The sequence below is a fragment of the Saccopteryx bilineata genome, chromosome 4 (assembly GCF_036850765.1).
Source record: "Saccopteryx bilineata isolate mSacBil1 chromosome 4, mSacBil1_pri_phased_curated, whole genome shotgun sequence".
NCBI lineage: Eukaryota > Metazoa > Chordata > Mammalia > Chiroptera > Emballonuridae > Saccopteryx > Saccopteryx bilineata.
The window spans coordinates 287,269,109-287,286,098 of record NC_089493.1 but is presented as its reverse complement, the minus strand read 5'-3'; the positions used below and the strand labels follow the sequence as shown (position 1 = coordinate 287,286,098).

Below are 16,990 nucleotides of genomic sequence, written 5' to 3'. Positions count from 1 at the left end.
CCCGGGATTACAGCAGGAGACATATTCCGCAGAGTTTCCACTAGCGGGGGAGGGGCACAGGACCTAGCACCCCATCGAGCGACGCTGGAAAGCTCTTCGGCCGCCCGTCTTCGACCCAGGGAATTCTGGGAGTTGTGGTTGTAACGTAGCCTGGAACCCGTTTGTGGTTTCGGCCTTGAGTATGGCCGCCATTTTGTCTCCTCATGTTGGGAAGTGATGGTCCTGAGCCCAGAGACCCTGTTGCTTCCATGTGATTGCGGGCTTCTCGGAGGAACCATTACCGCCGCCGACCAGCTTTTGCGGCGCACCTCAGGGACTCTCCCTCACACCCCTAGCCAGCGGGCTCCCCCTCGAGCCCAGGGCCCAACTTCAGGCCCAGGATCTGAGCGTAAGCTGATCCAGCTGGCATTTTTGTTCGCAGTTTTTGCGATTGCAAATGGGCAGAACCGGGCAGAACCCGGCCCTCTGCCCAGGGGAATAACTTTCTATTATCTTTGGGTGAAGTGGCCAGGGAACAATGCTACTTATATACATAGCTGGGCAAAAACCATTACAAACACCCTTACATTTTTCACCCCTTTACAGAATATCGCCTGATAATTTTTTTTGTTTAAGTCCATTTTTTTTTGAGCCTGAGAATTACCAAATCTGAGAGCAGAGCTGAAAGAAGCTGAGCTTCTCAGCCAGGCCAGAGTTGCAACCTGATCCCACCCACTTGCCCATCAACCTTGGGCTCACACTCAGTGGTCTTGGTCATTCCAAGGGGAGGGTTGTCTTGCACCCTCTTAGCCATTTAATGAGGGGTTGTGTGTTTGAAATTGAGGAATTGTATTTGATATTGTTAAGTTTTTTTCTTAACCTGACAGCATAACGTTAAACTCAGTTCAGGTACTCGAACTAGGAGACCCACTGTTTTCTGCAGGAGCGTGCCGTGCCCAGCAGGTGTCCTGTGCCCGCCTCCTTCAATTTGGGCACCTTTGGATACCCTTTTCAGGCTCATTTAATCTGAAACGGTTCCTGACTCTTTGTAATTCATGACATTGCCATTTTGAAGAGGACAGGCCATTTATTTTGTAGAATGTTCCTCCATTTCAGTTTCATCATACTTAGATTCAGGTCATACATTTCTGGCAGGAAGACTATGGAAGTGATGCTGGGTTCTCAGTGTATAATATGAAGAGATAGGTAATAGTTCCATCACTGCCAACACTGACTTTGATCACTTGATTAAGAAACGGTCAACCAGGTTTCTCTGCTGTAATAATTTATAGTTTACCCTTCATAATTAAAAAAAAAGTCTAAATTATGGCCAGGTGCCTCAATTGGTTAGAGCATCTCTCAAAATGCCAAGGTTAATGGTTCAATTCCCGGTCAGGGCACATACAAGAATCAACCAATGATGGCATTAATAAGTGAAACAACAGGTTGTTGCTCTCTCTCTCTCTCTTTCTCTCTCTCACTCTCAGTCTCTCTCCTTTGCTCTCTAAAAATTTAATGTTTATTTTAGTAATTTTAGAGAGAAGAAAGGAGAGAGACAGGAATATTGATCTGTTCCTGTATGTACTCTGACCGGGAATTGAACTGGCAACCTCTGACCTTTGGGAGGATGCTCTAACCAACCAAGCTATCTGGCCAGGGTTCTAAAAAAATTTTTCTTCTTTTCCAAATGAGAGCAGGAGATATAGACTCTTGCATGCCTCCCGACCAGGATCCACTGGCAACCTCTGTCTGGGGCTGATGCTTTGCCCATCTGTCCATGTTCACAACCAAGCTATTTTTAGTGCCTGAGGTGGAGACTCCATCGAGCCATCCTCAGCACCTGGGCCAATGCGCGTGAACCAATTGAGCCATGGCTGCGGGAGGGGAAGAGAAAAAGAGAGAAATCGGAGGGGAAAGGGAGGAGAAACATGATCGCTTCTCCTGTGTATCCTGACTGGGAATAGAACCCAGGACATCTGACTTGTGGGACAGAAATGGCAACTGGTTCAGGACTCGTGCTAGCCTCTAGAGCAGTGGTTCTCAAAGTGTGTGCCAGGGCGCACTGGCGCACCCTAGAAGATTTCCAGGCGTGCCCTATGGTATTCCAGAGAAATATATGCCTGTTGGGGACCAAAAAACCAACAGGGTTTCTGGAGTTTAGGTTTTGGGGGGACAGAGGTGTGGGGAATTGGCTGTAAGCTGACAGTTTGCCCAACCCCCACCTTATTTGCCTGATTAGGTTGCAAAAAGCTGTTAAGCTGTGGTGCTGGATTGTTTACACTACCCCCCATGTTCCCCCAAAAGACTAGAGGCAAGTTTCTTCTATCCTTTGTTTGGTGTAAAGTTAAGATGATATGTATGGTGGGGGTTTTCTGCACTCAACACAATTAAGAGTAAAAAGAGAGGAATTCTTCAATGTATTGATGAGGAAATGAGAGTTTGCCTTTCAAATATATGCCCAAACATTGAAGAAATTGCTAGGACAGGCTCATGTTTCTCAGAAACACAAGAATGAAAAAACTTAACACATTCGTGCCAGGACCTGCTGAATTTACTAAATCTTACTAAGACTGTATCTATATATATATAAAGATAACTTTTTTGTTTTTTTATTTTTTTAACCCCTCTTTTTTATGAATTCTAAAAAGCATAACAAAAAATGTAACATAGCCCTGGTCGGTTGGCTCAGCGGTAGAGCGTCGGCCTAGCGTGCGGAGGACCCGGGTTCGATTCCCGGCCAGGGCACACAGGAGAAGCGCCCATTTGCTTCTCCACCCCTCCGCCGTGCTTTCCTCTCTGTCTCTCTCTTCCCCTCCCGCAGCCAAGGCTCCATTGCAGCAAAGATGGCCCAGGCGCTGGGGATGGCTCTGTGGCCTCTGCCTCAGGCGCTAGAGTGGCTCTGGTCGCAACATGGCGACGCCCAGGATGGGCAGAGCATCGCCCCCTGGTGGGCAGAGCGTCGCCCCTGGTGGGCATGCCGGGTGGATCCCGGTCGGGCGCATGCGGGAGTCTGTCTGACTGTCTCTCCCTGTTTCCAGCTTCAGAAAAAAAAATAAAAATAAAAAAAAGTAACATAAAAATGTTTTTTTAAGTCAGAATAAATTTAATTTTGTCGTATTTATTTCATTTAATTACCATAAAAGCACGCTTGGACTTTATATATTTTTTCTTTAATTTTTTTTTTTTTCTGAAGCTGGAAATGGGGAGGCAGTCAGACAGACTCCCGCATGCACCCGACTGGGATCCACCCAGCATGCCCACCAGGGGGCGATGCTCTGCCCATCGGGGCATCGCTCTGTTGCAACCAGAGCCACTCTAGCGACTGAGGCAGAGGCCACAGAGCCATCCCCAGCACTTGGGCCATCTTTGCTCCAATGGAGCCTTGGCTGCAGGAGGGGAAGAGAGAGACAGAGAGGAAGGAGAGGGGGAGGGGTGGAGAAGCAGATGGGCACTTCTCCTGTGTGCCCTGGCCGGGAATTGAACCCGGGACTTCCGCACACCAGGCCGACACTCTACCACTGAGCCAACTGGCCAGGGCCTTTTTCTTTAATATTTGACTTAATTATTATAACATATTTCTCAGAAATGTGTATATAGTGCGCCTACAGTTATTTGTAGGATTTTAAATGTGCCCCGACTTCAAAAAGTTTGAGAACCACTGCTCTAGAGAAATCCTGAAATAGGCAACTCCTGCACATTAATACCCTGCATAAATCAGGAATGTGCAGTGTCCCTGATTCTCATCAAGCCACTGGATTTCTCTAGCACAAACATGTTCTCGTTTTGGCCTCCAAGTAACCAAATGCATGTACAGGGATTTATATCAAAGATATGTACAGTGTATTAAACGTGCCAAGGTAACAGTTAACTTGAATATAAGGTCAAAATCAGCAGTTAGGTCTACAATTCACTGCTGAAATCAGACACAAGCTTCAAGGACAACTTCTTTTCAAAGGCAGCTTGCAGCTCTTCTCCAGAGAGGAGGAGCATGCTGCAGTGCCTGTCTCCTGCTCCAAGTCCAGGGCAGTATAGTGGAGATGCTCTTTGATGCTTACGTACGATTTACTACACACCATGGTGGTAAAGCTGTAGCCACACTCCATGAGGATCTTCATGAGGTAGTTAGCCAGGTCCAGGCCAGCTAGGTCCAGACCCAGACCCAGGCTGGAGTAGGAGATAAATAGGCATAGTGTGGGTGACCCCATCCCCAGAGTCCATAACAATAGCAGTGGTACTGTTTTATCTCCTACAGCCAGAAGCGAACCGGAACAGCATAGCCTGGATGGCCATGTACATGGATGGCCAGAGTGCTGAAGGTCGTGAACATGATCTGAGTCATCTCATGGGGTTCAGGGGGCCTCGGTCAGCAGCACAGTTTGCTCCTCAGGGGCCACATGCAGCTTGTTGTAGAAAGTGTGGTACCAAATTTTATCCATGCCGTCCCATTGGTGACAATGGCATTTTCAATGGGTTACTTGAAGGGTCAGGATGCCGCACTTGCTCTGGGCCTCGTTGCCCATGTAGCTCTCTGCCCCCTGCCCGCCATGACCCCCAGGGGCATCTGATGATGGAAGGGAACAGGGTCAGGGAGGGGTGGGGCATCGTCCCCAGCGAAGCCAGCTTTGCACGTGCCAGAGCCACTGTTGATAACAAGCACAGGGCTTTCTGCTTCCATGGTGATGAGAGGAGGCAGTACAGTGCAAGGCAGGGAGGCACACAGAGCAGACCGGTGAGAGGAGGGGAGCTGGGCCAGCTGCAGCAAGTAAGACGAAGTATGCTGCTTGTTCATTTAAAATATGCTTTGATTCATTTTTTTCTGTTTGTATTAAATTTTAGGCTTTTTTTTCCCGTCTCTTGGAGATTTTACTTATTTTTTCATATATATAAAACAATAGCATGGTCCAAAATGGCAGCTCTATACAAAAAGTTATATTCAGAGAAGTGTCCTTTCCCCCATCTCCTCTATCCTCTTCACACAGTTCCTGCCCACTATGTGCTGGTAATTAATGTCGGATATCAGTCCTCTCTGCTTTTTCCCTCCTAGGTTTCTTTATGCTCAAGTGAGTAGGAAAATGTGTATTTTCTTTTTTTTTTTTTTTAAAAAAAGATTTTATTCATTTGAGAGAGGAGAGAGAGAGAGAAGGGAGACACAGGGCGGAGGAGCAGGAAGCATCAACTCCCATATGTGCTTTGACCAGGTAAGCCCGGGGTTTCAAACCGGCAGCCTCAGCTTTCCAGGTCCATGCTTTATCCACTGCGCCACCACAGGTCAGGCAATTTTCTTTCTTTTTAAAAACATTTTTTTTCCCAGTGATTTGAGAGAGAGAGGAAAGGAAGAAGGGGGAAGAGGGAGCATGAAAGAGAGAGGAAGCATCAACTTGCTGCTCCACTTAGCTGTGCTCTCATTGGCTCCTTCTCATATGTGGCTTGACTGGGGCTGGATCCCATGATTTCAATGTGAGAGGATGATGCTCTATCCACTGAGCAATCAGGCTAGGACAATGCAGAATTTGTGTGTGTGTGTGTGTGTGTGTGTGTGTGTGTGTGTGTGTGTGTGTCAGAGACAGAGAGAGTCAGAGAGAGGGATAGACAGACAGGAAGGGAGAAAGATGAGAAGCATCAATTCTTTGTTGTGGCACCTTAGTTGTTCATTGATTGCTCTCTCATATGTGCTTTGACTGGGGGGCTATATAGCAAACCAAGTGACCCCTTGCTCAAGCCAGTGACTTTGGGCTCAAGCTGGTTAACCTTGCTCAAACCAGATGAGCCCACGCTCAAGCTGGTGACCTCGGGGTTTCGAACTTGGGTCCTCCACGTCCCAGTCAGATGCTCCATCCACTGTGCCACCGCCTGGTCAGGCTGTGGAGAGTTTTATTTGTGGTTCTAGCACAGGGATCAGGAATCTATGGCTCACAAGCCAGATGTGGCTCTTATGATGGCTGCATCTGGCTCGCAGACAAATCGTTAATAAAAAAAAATAACATTAAAAATATAAAACATTCTCATGTATTACAATCCATTCATTTCCTACCGCTCATGTTCATGGTTGCGGGTGGCTGGAGCCAATCACAGCTGTCCTCCAGGACAACACCAAATTTTTATTGGATAATGCATAATGTACACGGTCATTGTATGGCTCTCATGGAATTACATTTTAAAATATGTGGCGTTCATGGCTCTCTCAGCCAAAAAGCTTCCGAACCCCTGTTCTAGCAGATAGATGCCCTCCTCCCAAATGTGCTCATCCTGTCATTCTCACCTAGATTAAGTAGCACTGTCATCCAAGCCAGAAAACCAGCATTTCGCACTATTTGCATATCCAGTTAACCCTGGAGTTTTACTGACACGACCTCCACAGCCTCTCCTTTACATTGCCCTCTGTCTTCCCAGCTGCTGCTGTCCAAATCTGGGCCTGGACTCCAGCAACAGCCTTTTTCCCAGACTCCTGGCCTCTAGGCATTGTCTCTAGTCTCCTTGGGGCCTCCAGAATGATTTTTAAACTTGCTGTAGATGCTTTTATTTATATCCCAAAACTTCATGTCCACTTGGAACCTCAGAATGTGACCTTATTTGGAACAAAGGGCTTTGTAGATATAATTAGTTAAGGATTTCCAGATGAGATCATTAGGAATTTGGGTGGACCCTAAATTCAATGGTTATAAGCAGAGGAGATACAGAGGCTCTGGCTGGTTGACTCAGTGGTAGAGCTTCGGTCCAGCATGTGGGTGTCCCATGTTCGATTCCCAGTCAGGGCACAGAGGAGAAGTAACCATCTGCTTCTCCACCCCTCTCCTTCCCCTTCTCTCTCTCTCTTTCTTTCCCGCAGCTGTGCTCAATTGGTTCAAGCACATTGACCCTGGGTGCTGAGGATGGCTCCATGGAGCCTCTGCCTCAGGCACTAAAAATAGTTTGGTTGCAAGCAAGCATGGCCCCAGATGGGCAGACCACCAGCTCTAGACGGGGGTTGTCGAGTGGATCTTGGTTGGGGCACATGCAGGTGTCTATCTCTCTGTCTCCCCTCCTCTCACTTGGAAAGAAGAAGAAGAAAAAAGGAAGTCACTGAGGCAGAAGAAAAGAGCTATAGAAGAAATGGGCTCAGGAAACACGATACAGAGGCAAATGAAGCAAGCATCCTTGGAGCTTAGAAGTGGAAAGGCAAGGAAAACTTGCCCGGAGGAAGGGGGTGGAAGGGCATGGGTATGCTCCATAGAGAGGGTCTCACTGGGGCGCAGCCTTGAGGGTATTTATCTGGAGGACTTGGGAGGATCACAATAGAATATTCATCAGTTTCTTAGGTGTGTCTTTTCAGGATTGGTAAGCACCAGGACGGTGTCATTAGTCAATGTATCGGGCTCTGATGTCAGCCATGGTGTCGTTTGTCTAGTTTTGCTGCTTGTCTGGGCCTGGAGATTAAGGTGACCAACTTTTTTACAATGAAAAGAAGGACAAAAATAAATTGAAGAAAACATCATAAAAGAAACATTTTATTCATTGCAATAATAATACACTATAATATGATGAATGCATAATAAAAAAACATTTGTAATATTTTATATTGTAATTATGTTTACATGTCTATTAATTTTGTAATAATAATTGTAAGAAAAAAGTACTCATTTAGATAAAAATATGTCACATCACACGCAATGGATCGACTCTGCATCAATCAAATATGGACATGTACAGATTAGTCTTCCAATATCAAAAAGGAGGACATGTAGGAGGACACTTTTCAAAGGACAGAACTTACAAAAGAAGGACTGTCCTCCCTAAAGGAGGACGATTGGTCACCTTACTGGAGATGAAACACAACTGAAGCCTATCTGTATTGGATGTAGGTCAGAATCTCATTTTCCTTGGGGCTCAATGCTCAGGGCTATTCTCTGGCCACTGTCAACGTAAGAAACGTCCAAACTTGTAAGAATTTTTATAAGTTTATTTGAGCCAAACTGTCAACAACTGCCAGGAAGCAAAATCTCAACAGATTGGGAAAATGCTCTGGAAAATAACGGCTTTTCCACTTATTTTATACATTAGAATCAAAGGGGAAGCCCGAGGGCTTACGTGAAATTGATAGGTGCTAGATTAGGGAGGCGGGAGAAAGCAAGGCAGAGGTCTCTGGGATTGGATAAAAAGTACAAATGTATATCCAGAATCTTCTTTTACAAAGGCAGGTATAAGGTAGCTAACAATATGATAAAAGCAACAATGAGGGGTTTTGCTGGTTTCTGCTCTGGTGGGGTGCCTGCCCTGAGAGGGGCAGGAAAAGACCCTTACATTTCAAAGGCATGTTATCAGGTAGGTTATTGTAGATGCAAAAGACAATGGGCAGGCTTGATTAAGGTAAGCACTGACCTTTGTTAGAGTAAAATATTTTCCTAGAACATGACTACCCACCATGAACTGCTTTTAGAAATCTTTTTGTGTGTGTGTGTGTGTGTGTGTGTGTGTGTGTGTGTGTGTGATGGAGACAGAGAAAGAGACAGAAGGAGGCATAGATAGGTACAGAAACAGGAAGGGAGAGATAAGAAGCATCAATTCTTTCTTGAGGCTCCTTAGTTGTTCATTGATTGCTTTCTCATACGAGCCTTGAGAGGGCGGGGGCTACAGCTGAGCCAGTGACCTCTTGCTCAAGCCGGTGATCTTGGGCTCATGTCTATGACCCCACACACAAGCCAATGACCCCGTGCTCAAGCCGGCAACCTCGGGGTCTTGAACTTGGGTCCTCTGTGTCCCTGTCTGATGCTCATCCACTGTGCCAGCACAGTGAAAGTCAAGAAGAAAGTTTTAATTTCAGATCATTCTGTGTGGTTACTCTAGGTCTTGGAGTTTGCAAGGTCACCATGCAAGTGTCCCTCAAGTTCGGCAGTTCAGCATGTGACCCCTTTTTGTCCACACCCCCTTGGTGGTTCCCCTCTCTAAAAGGGTCTAACGAACAGGACTAGCAACATGTCAGGGGAATAGAGGTCAGGAGAGTAACCGCATAGACAGCAAGCAGTGTGTCAGGGGGAAAGGTTACCCGGGGAGAGTAACCGCATAGACAGCAAGCAGTGTGTCAGGGGGAAAGGTTACTCGGGGAGAGTAACCCAGTGTGTCAGGGGGAAAGGTTACCCTGGGACTATGGTGGTCCCTTTTCTTAGTTTTGCCCATTTATTGGCACCCAGGCTTACCACCCTGGTGACTTTCTCTAGCTGTCCCATCATCATTCTCATGTCCGTCTAATTGCCAGTCATATCAGGGTTATATAGTAGTCTCTTTGAAGAGGTTGCAGTTGAACTTTTATTTGACATGAATTATAATTGTCAGGCTTGGTAGCATTTTTATATGAAAGTACTGGAGGAGGGGCAGAAGCAGCTGAAAAGTCAAAGATCACAGTGCCACCACTTAAAAGTTTATAAAATATAAAGTGGTGCTCCACCCAACTGCCCAAACCCCTGAGCCCTGCACTGCAGAATGCCCCAGAGCCACAGGGGGCGCTGCTCACTGAAGGGGCCACAGAGCACCATGAGGACGGCAGGTCCACCAGAAACATCCATGTGTGTATGGTGTTGGCATAATGTCATAATAGGAAAAGTAGAAAATACCAGTACCTAAATGCCCGTTGGTAAGGTATTAGTTAAGTTCATTGTGAAATAATCATGCATTAAAAGAGGAACTCTGACCTGACCGGTGGTAGCACAGTGAATACAGTGTTGATATGGGATGCTAAGAACCCAGGTTCAAAACCCCAAAGTCACCACCGGCTTGAGGATGGGCTCATCAGGCTGGAGCACAAGCACACCAGCTTTTTTCTTTTTTAATTTTATTTATTTATTTATTTATTTATTTAGTGACAAAGACAGAGAGTCAGAGAGAGGAATAGACAGGAAGAGAGATGAGAAGTATCAATTCTTCGTTGCAGCACCTTTGTTGTTCATTGATTGCTTTCTCATATGTGCCTTGACTGGGGGGCTACAGCAGATTGAGTGACCCCTTGCTCAAGAAAACAACCTTGGGCTCAAGCTGATGAGCCTTGCTCAAACTAGATGAACCCGCGCTCAAGCTGGCAACCTCGGGGTCTCAAACCTGGGTCCTCTGCATCACGCTCTCATGCTCTATGCACTGCGCCACCGCCCAGTCAGGCAAGCTTACCAGCTTGAGCAGAGTTGCCTGCCTGAGTGTGGGATTATAGACATGATCCCATGTTTGCTGGCTTGAGCCCATAGGTTGATGGCTTGAACCCAAGATTGCCGCCTTGAACAAGGGGCCATTGGCTCAGCTGGAGCCCCAGGTCAAGACATGTATGAGAAACAACCAATGAACAACTAAAGAGACACAACTACAAGTTGATACTTCTTATCTTTCTTTCTTCCTGCCCTGTCTGTCTTTCATTCTGTCTCTCTCTCTCTTTGTCTCTCTTGGTAAAAACAAACAAACAAGAGGAACTCTTCATTCTAATGGTTCTCAGGGCACAGATGTCAGGCAGGCTGCATTCTCAGCAATGTTAGGTAGGTAGGAAGATGCAGAGATACAGTGATGGTGAGTGGTGGGTGGTAGATGGTTGATGAGGAGGTGGCGGATAGTGATATTCAGTGGCGAGAGTCAAATAATTTAACCACTGATTCTTTGCCCTAATGACTGTTGTAAGTATAAAAAAAGATGAACTGAAAGGTATTTTATTATTTCATGCAATTACTACTTAAATAACAATAAAAAAGGTACACAAAACTAGATTATAAGAAAGTTTTAAAATATTAATGAAAATATATTAAATAATACCTGACAAAACCCAGCAAAGCTGTTATTTAAGGTATTCTCATATTGCTTCTCCATTGGCATCCTCACTTGCAATGTTTTTCACCTATGGACGGTGTGAACATTACTACAGGTGCTTAGAATACACTGTTGCACAGATGAACGTTAAAAAAGAGTAAGGAAGGTAAATTGGTGATTTCCACATTGGGTGGCTGCCCAGGCACCCACCTCAGGGAGAACCCTGATTACAAGTGCCATTTTAACAACTGGTTTGCTGAACTCAACAAAAAATTAGGTATCAGTTTTGAACCTGTGTGAACTGGCTGAATCCCCCCCTCCCCACTGTTCTTATCCCTCCCCTGCAGGACCTGTCCCCAGTAAGACTCAGGCCACCTCTACTGGCCTTCCCCAGGATCTTCCTTGATCATTGTCTTCACGGGCCAAAGTGTCACCTCCTCCAAAAAGTCTCTCAGGATTGAAAGCTTCTGGCTGTGAGCTCCCAGAGGAAGAGTTTTCTGTCAAAATTGTTGGCAAAGACTGGACAAAAATGCTGGACCTGCGCCTCTGTTTACACAACAAGCTCAGGGCTGAGGCCCAGTGGCTCAGAACTGAGGAGTGTGGGGTGTTTGGCCCCATCCCTGCCACCCCCTGGCACTGCCGCACTGTCTTGGGCTTCACCCACATTTCTTCTCTATCAGCCACGTCGGAAGCCTGTGCAGAAAACGTTAGGTTTCTCCCTCTCATTCACCCTCACTTTTCCTTAGTTGTCTCACAAAAAGTTTTATTTTAATTGCATTTCCTTCTGAGCAAGTAAAAAATAAATGAGTCATAATAACCTCAGAAAAATATCACGTGATTTCAGCGAAACTACCACTTTTCTAATAATACACATGTGGGTGCACAGGGTGGAGAGTCAGGAAACGAACTCTTAAGTCTATTTTCAGATCTGGCCCAGCCAGAATCAGAGGGAGCCTGGAAGAGAGAAGTTGGCCTTCTGTCCAAGGTGAGAGCAGGGCGACTGGCTGGGGGGCCAGGGAAGGAGAACTGCTTCACCAAGACGTGGAGTCTGACAGTGCATTATCCCAGTTCATTATCTGGAACAGGGCAGCAGGCTTAGCCGCAGAGATGGGGGTCCTCAGCCCAGGTAGAATAGGGAAGTGATTTGCATGCAGGAAAATCAAATCTCCCTTCCAGATGGGGCTACAGAAGACAGAGGGGAGAGCCAGGATTAACCAGGATATCTGGGCATCAGAATGTGTGCCTTTGACTTGGCAGAGGTGTGAGGGGAGTAGAGCAGGGAGTGTCAGTGGGTCAAGGACCCCTGCTGCTCCTGTCTCTGCACCCAGATCTCCTTGGGGGTCACACGGCCTCCCCCCCGCTCTAACCTGCCAGAGGACCATCCCCCTCAGGTCTTCCTCAGGTTTGTCCCATGGCAGGTCCTCTGGACCCATGGGTCCTGCTTGGAGCATTGAGTTCGGGGCGGAGGGGTGTCAGGGTTCTGAGCAGCCAGATGAAATAGCCTGGTGTAGGGAGGGGCTGGCAGGGGGTTGCTGGTCTCTATTAGACCCGTGGAGCAGAGGAGAGGGGGCCAGGGGCCAAGCCTGCAGTTGCAAGGAATGAGCAGCAGCTGGGGGGTGCTGAGGACAGTGGGCAGGAGGTGAGGGCAAAGGAGAAAAGGCCGCGTTGTGGCCACAGGAGCTCCCTCAGAGGACAGTTTACCAGGTGGGTAAGGAGACAGGAAACCATGAGGATGACCCTAAGAGAAGTGGTTATAGTTCATAGTTCCAAAGGGATCCCTGGAGTCCAGCCAGAGTGGCAGTCTTGAAAGAGGTGAGGACAGGAGCCAGACAGCCACTGGCCGAGCCTAGTGAGGTGGGTCAAGCTGATCTCCTTCTTCTCAGCTCCAACCATTTGCTGCCCCCCTCTCCAGGCCAGGCAGAGCAAGGCTGTGGGCAGATGGAGAGCAGCCTCTGGGCGGGTCCCTGGTATTTCCAGGCCATGGGGACAGCGAGAGGCCTTGTGGCAGGGGCTGAGGAAGGTGGCCCGGCAAGGCTGGGGAGCCCGGAACAATGAGGGTTAGGCGAGCTCTTCCCCCAGGCCTGCAGGGGCGGCTCCTGAGCCTGAGACAGAGCTGTGTCCTAGGACCTCCACAGACCCTCAGTGAATGGGCCTGGGCTCCAGGACAATGAACTCTCAGATCTCTCGTCCCGGTGACCCACTCCAGGCAGGATCCCTGTGAGGCAGGGACCTCCACCTTTGAGGAGCAGATCCTAGAGGCCCTAGGGGAATGGAGTGTGAGGGAAGACGACTTGGGGTGTCCTCTCTGTTACCAATGAGTTTGGGTTCTTGTCTCCTGATATGAATGAATTTAGACCAGGAACACTGATAAAAGCAAAGGCAGATTTATTGAGGCTCTGCAGAGGGTAAGAACACTGAGATAGGGTCCCAGGTTCTGTGCTCTGAATGGAGGATTTAGGGGTTTTTATGGCTTGAGGACACGGAAGTTTCTGGGGTTAACCAATCAGGGAGTAGGTTAGCAAACTTCTCCTTTTTTGGAACACAGATGTCCAGGTATACAAACACTGATGTTCATTCAGGTATTCATCAGTGAAGCAAAGGGTTCTGGGATTGTGCAGTGCTTATCATGGACTGCAGAAAGGGACTTTTCCAACCAGGTATTGAGTTTGTCTCTGTGACTTGTGGCTTGGCGTTAGATCTAAAACACAAACGGAAAAGAAGTCGAGTCAGTTTCTGGAACAGTATTTTGTAGCTACCTGTTGATAAGTGCCCTAGTTCTGGCAGGGCTTGACTTGATGGAGCAATTTTGGGGAACATTCCCCCATGAGAGATTTTATACTCATAATGTTCTTTCTACGTGTTAATGGATGGAGGTCTCTTTTTCTGTAGCTACTTTCTGTTGAAGAGGAATGGTGACCTGCTTAAAAGACTAAAATTTTTTCTTATTAACTTTATATGAGAGATCCTGTTTTTGTGGTTGGTCTTCATCCTTTTTTTTTTTTTTTTTCATTATTCTGAAGCTGGAAACAAGGAGAGACAGTCAGACAGACTCCCGCATGCGCCCGACCGGGATCCACCCGGCACGCCCACCAGGGGCGAAGCTCTGCCCACCAGGGGGGCGATCCTCTGCCCATCCTGGGCGTCGCCATGTTGCGACCAGAGCCACTCTAGCGCCTGAGGCAGAGGCCACAGAGCCAACCCCAGCGCCCGGGCCATCTTTGCTCCAATGGAGCCTTGGCTGTGGGAGGGGAAGAGAGACAGAGAGGAAAGCGCGGCGGAGGGGTGGAGAAGCAAATGGGCGCTTCTCCTGTGTGCCCTGGCCGGGAATTGAACCCGGGTCCTCCGCATGCTAGGCCGACGCTCTACCACTGAGCCAACCGGCCAGGGCTTCTTCATCCTTTTATTACCATTAATTTGTTTTGGAATTGTTGTAACTTAGAAGAAATGAATTTAACTAAACATTGCAAAATACAAAGATTTGCAATGAATTTAATTAAAAAATTTAAAATACAAAATACAAAGATTAATAGCAGAAGGATGATTAGGAGAGGTCCTAGGAGTGGGATAAACCAGGATGTGAGACTTTGTGTGGACCTTTGGAGTTGAGATTCCTTTTTAAGGTTACGAGCCTTTGTTAATGGTTTTTTTTATCTTTTCTTGAACCTGTAAGGCTTGACTGGCATAAAAGTAACATGTTTCTGATAAGTAAAGACAGGTTCCCCTCTGACTGGCTGTAAGCAAATGTAAGCCTCTCTAGGTGTGTAAGAGTCCAGAGACTACAGAGTTAATTTGTTCTCGGACTCGGGTTGAAGAGTTGGCAATGATTTCTAGGGATGCAGCTGTTTCCTGAGCTAGGATCCTGTTACCATAGAATAAGTATCCTGCCAGGCTAGCTTCAGTTGCCTGGGCTCTGGCTGTGAGCTCTGTAGCAAGAGGAATGAAGCTTATGTTTAATTCCTAGAGAAGTAGCTAGGCTTTGAGTAATTTGAGCTAGAAAAGAAAATCCATTGTCACCCTGGAGGGACTTTGGTAGTCCAAATGTAGGGATGACTTCTAGTAAACTTCTGCACACCTCTGTAGCTTTTCCAATTCTGGTTGGCTAGGCTTCTACCCATTTAGTTAAAGCATCTATAAAGATTAAAAGATTTTTTTTTAATTTATTCATTTTAGAGAGGAGAGGGAGAGACAGAGAGAGAGAGAGTAGAGACAGAGAGAGATGAGGGGAGGAGCTGGAAGCATCAACTCCCATATGTGCCTTGGCCAGGCAAGCCCAGGGTTTTGAACTGGCAACCTCAGCATTTCCAGGTGGACGCTTTATCCACTGCGCCACCACAGGTCAGGCAAGACTAAAAGATATTTTTTATCTCTTGCAGTGGGGCTTAGCCATAAAATCAAGTTGCCAATCCTCTGGCCACACGTTCCCTGTTGTTGTACAGGAGGAGTGCGTGGTGGCAGATAGCAATTTGGGGGGTTATTATTAAGACAGACCTTGCAGACCCTGGTAATTTGCCTTATGGTTGAAAATAGTTCAGGGTTGAAAGTGAGAAACCTTAAACCTATAAATAGGGCTTCCTGACCATAGTGTGTGCTTTGGTGTAGCCCCTTAAGAAATTTCCTAAAGTTGAACCCTTGAGATTAAGATTTGGCCTTGTTCAGAAGTGTATTATCCTGACTTATTTAAGTTATAGCTAGATGCAAATTTATGATCTAGAGCAGCGGTTCTCAACCTGTGGGTCGCGACCCTGGCAGGGTCGCCTAAAGCCATCGGAAAATACATAATGCATATCAGGTATTTACATTCCGAATCATAACTGTAGCAAAATTACAGTTATGAAGTAGCCACCAAAATTATTTTTTGGTTTGGGGTCACTGCAACATGAGGAACTGTATTGTGGGGTCACGGCATTAGAAAGGTTGAGAATCACTGATCTAGAGGTTGGTAATCAGGCTGAGCTTTAATATGGGGGAAAGAGGAAGTTGGAGCTGGAGATATGTTTCTCCTACTTTTAACAGTTGTCTAGCTATGGCCCTCGTCAGTTAGCTCAGTGAGTTAGAACAGTGCTCTAAAATGACAAGGTTGCAGGTTCGATTACTGTCAGGGCACATACAGAACGCAACCAATACATGCCTCTCTCTCCCTCCCTGCCTTCCTTTCTCTCTGTCTCTAAAACTGATCAATAAATTAAAAATATATATATACTGTCTAGCTGCAGCTTTAGTTTCTCTGTCAGCTCAGGAGTTTCCCTGGGTGATTTCTGAGTTTTCTTTTTGATGTCTCTTGCAATGTATAACAGCTATTTCTTTTTTTTGTTTGTTTGGGGGTATTTTTTGTTGTTGTTTTTTACAGAGACAGAGAGAGAGTCAGAGACAGGGACAGACAGATGAGAAGCATCAATCATTAGTTTTTCGTTGCGCATTGCGACACCTTAGTTGTTCATTGATTGCTTTCTCTTATGTGCCTTGACCGCGGGCCTTCAGCAGACCAAGTAACCCCTTGCTCTAGCCAGCGACCTTGGGTCCAAGCTGGTGAGCTTTTGCTCAAACCAGATGAGCCCACGCTCAAGCTGGCAACCTCGGGGTCTCGAACTTGGGTCCTCGGCATCCCAGTCTAACGCTCTATCCACTGCGCCACCGCCTGGTCAAGCCTTCTTTTGGTTTTTAACAGCCTTTAATAGTCGAAGTATGAGGCCTTGATATTTAATGCCAGAATTTCTAACATTTAACATACCTCTTTCTTTCCAGATTGTAGATTGTGGCATGGGTATGTAAAATAAAGAAGGCATATTTGGATTCAGTGTAAATATTAATCCATTGTCTGTCTCCCATTCAAGGGCTCTAATTAGGGCAATTAGTTCAGCCTTTTGGGTCAAAGTTTCTGGAGGCAGAGATTGGAACTTTAGGGTTTGGTCTAGGCTAACACTAGTATATCCAGCCTTTCTAGTTTCTGTTTCTATGAAGCTGCTCCTATCTGTGAACTATATTTTATTAGGATTTTTAAAAGGAATATCTTAGAGGTCAGGTCTTGATGAATAATTTTACTGATTATTTCTGAACAATTGTGTTCTATTTCAGTGTTAGGGGTCAAGGGAGTAGGGATTAAAGTAGTTGGATTGAGGGTTTGACAAATTATTATGGTTATTTTAAGGATGTCAACAGTAGGGCTGCTATTATAATATTCTTCCTTTGGTTAACCATTTGTCTTCTTTTATTTCTAATACAGGCTATACTTGGTGAGGGCTATATATTTCCTCTGATGGGC

General features: G+C 46.4%; 1 non-coding gene across 1 annotated transcript; it reads right to left on the bottom strand.

The window, feature by feature from the left end:
• Positions 1-14,043: 14,043 nt before the first annotated feature.
• Positions 14,044-14,119, bottom strand: TRNAA-AGC (transfer RNA alanine (anticodon AGC)). Its single transcript has one exon. It is a non-coding gene; the product is annotated as a tRNA-Ala (tRNA).
• Between the last annotated feature and the right edge of the window lie 2,871 nt (positions 14,120-16,990).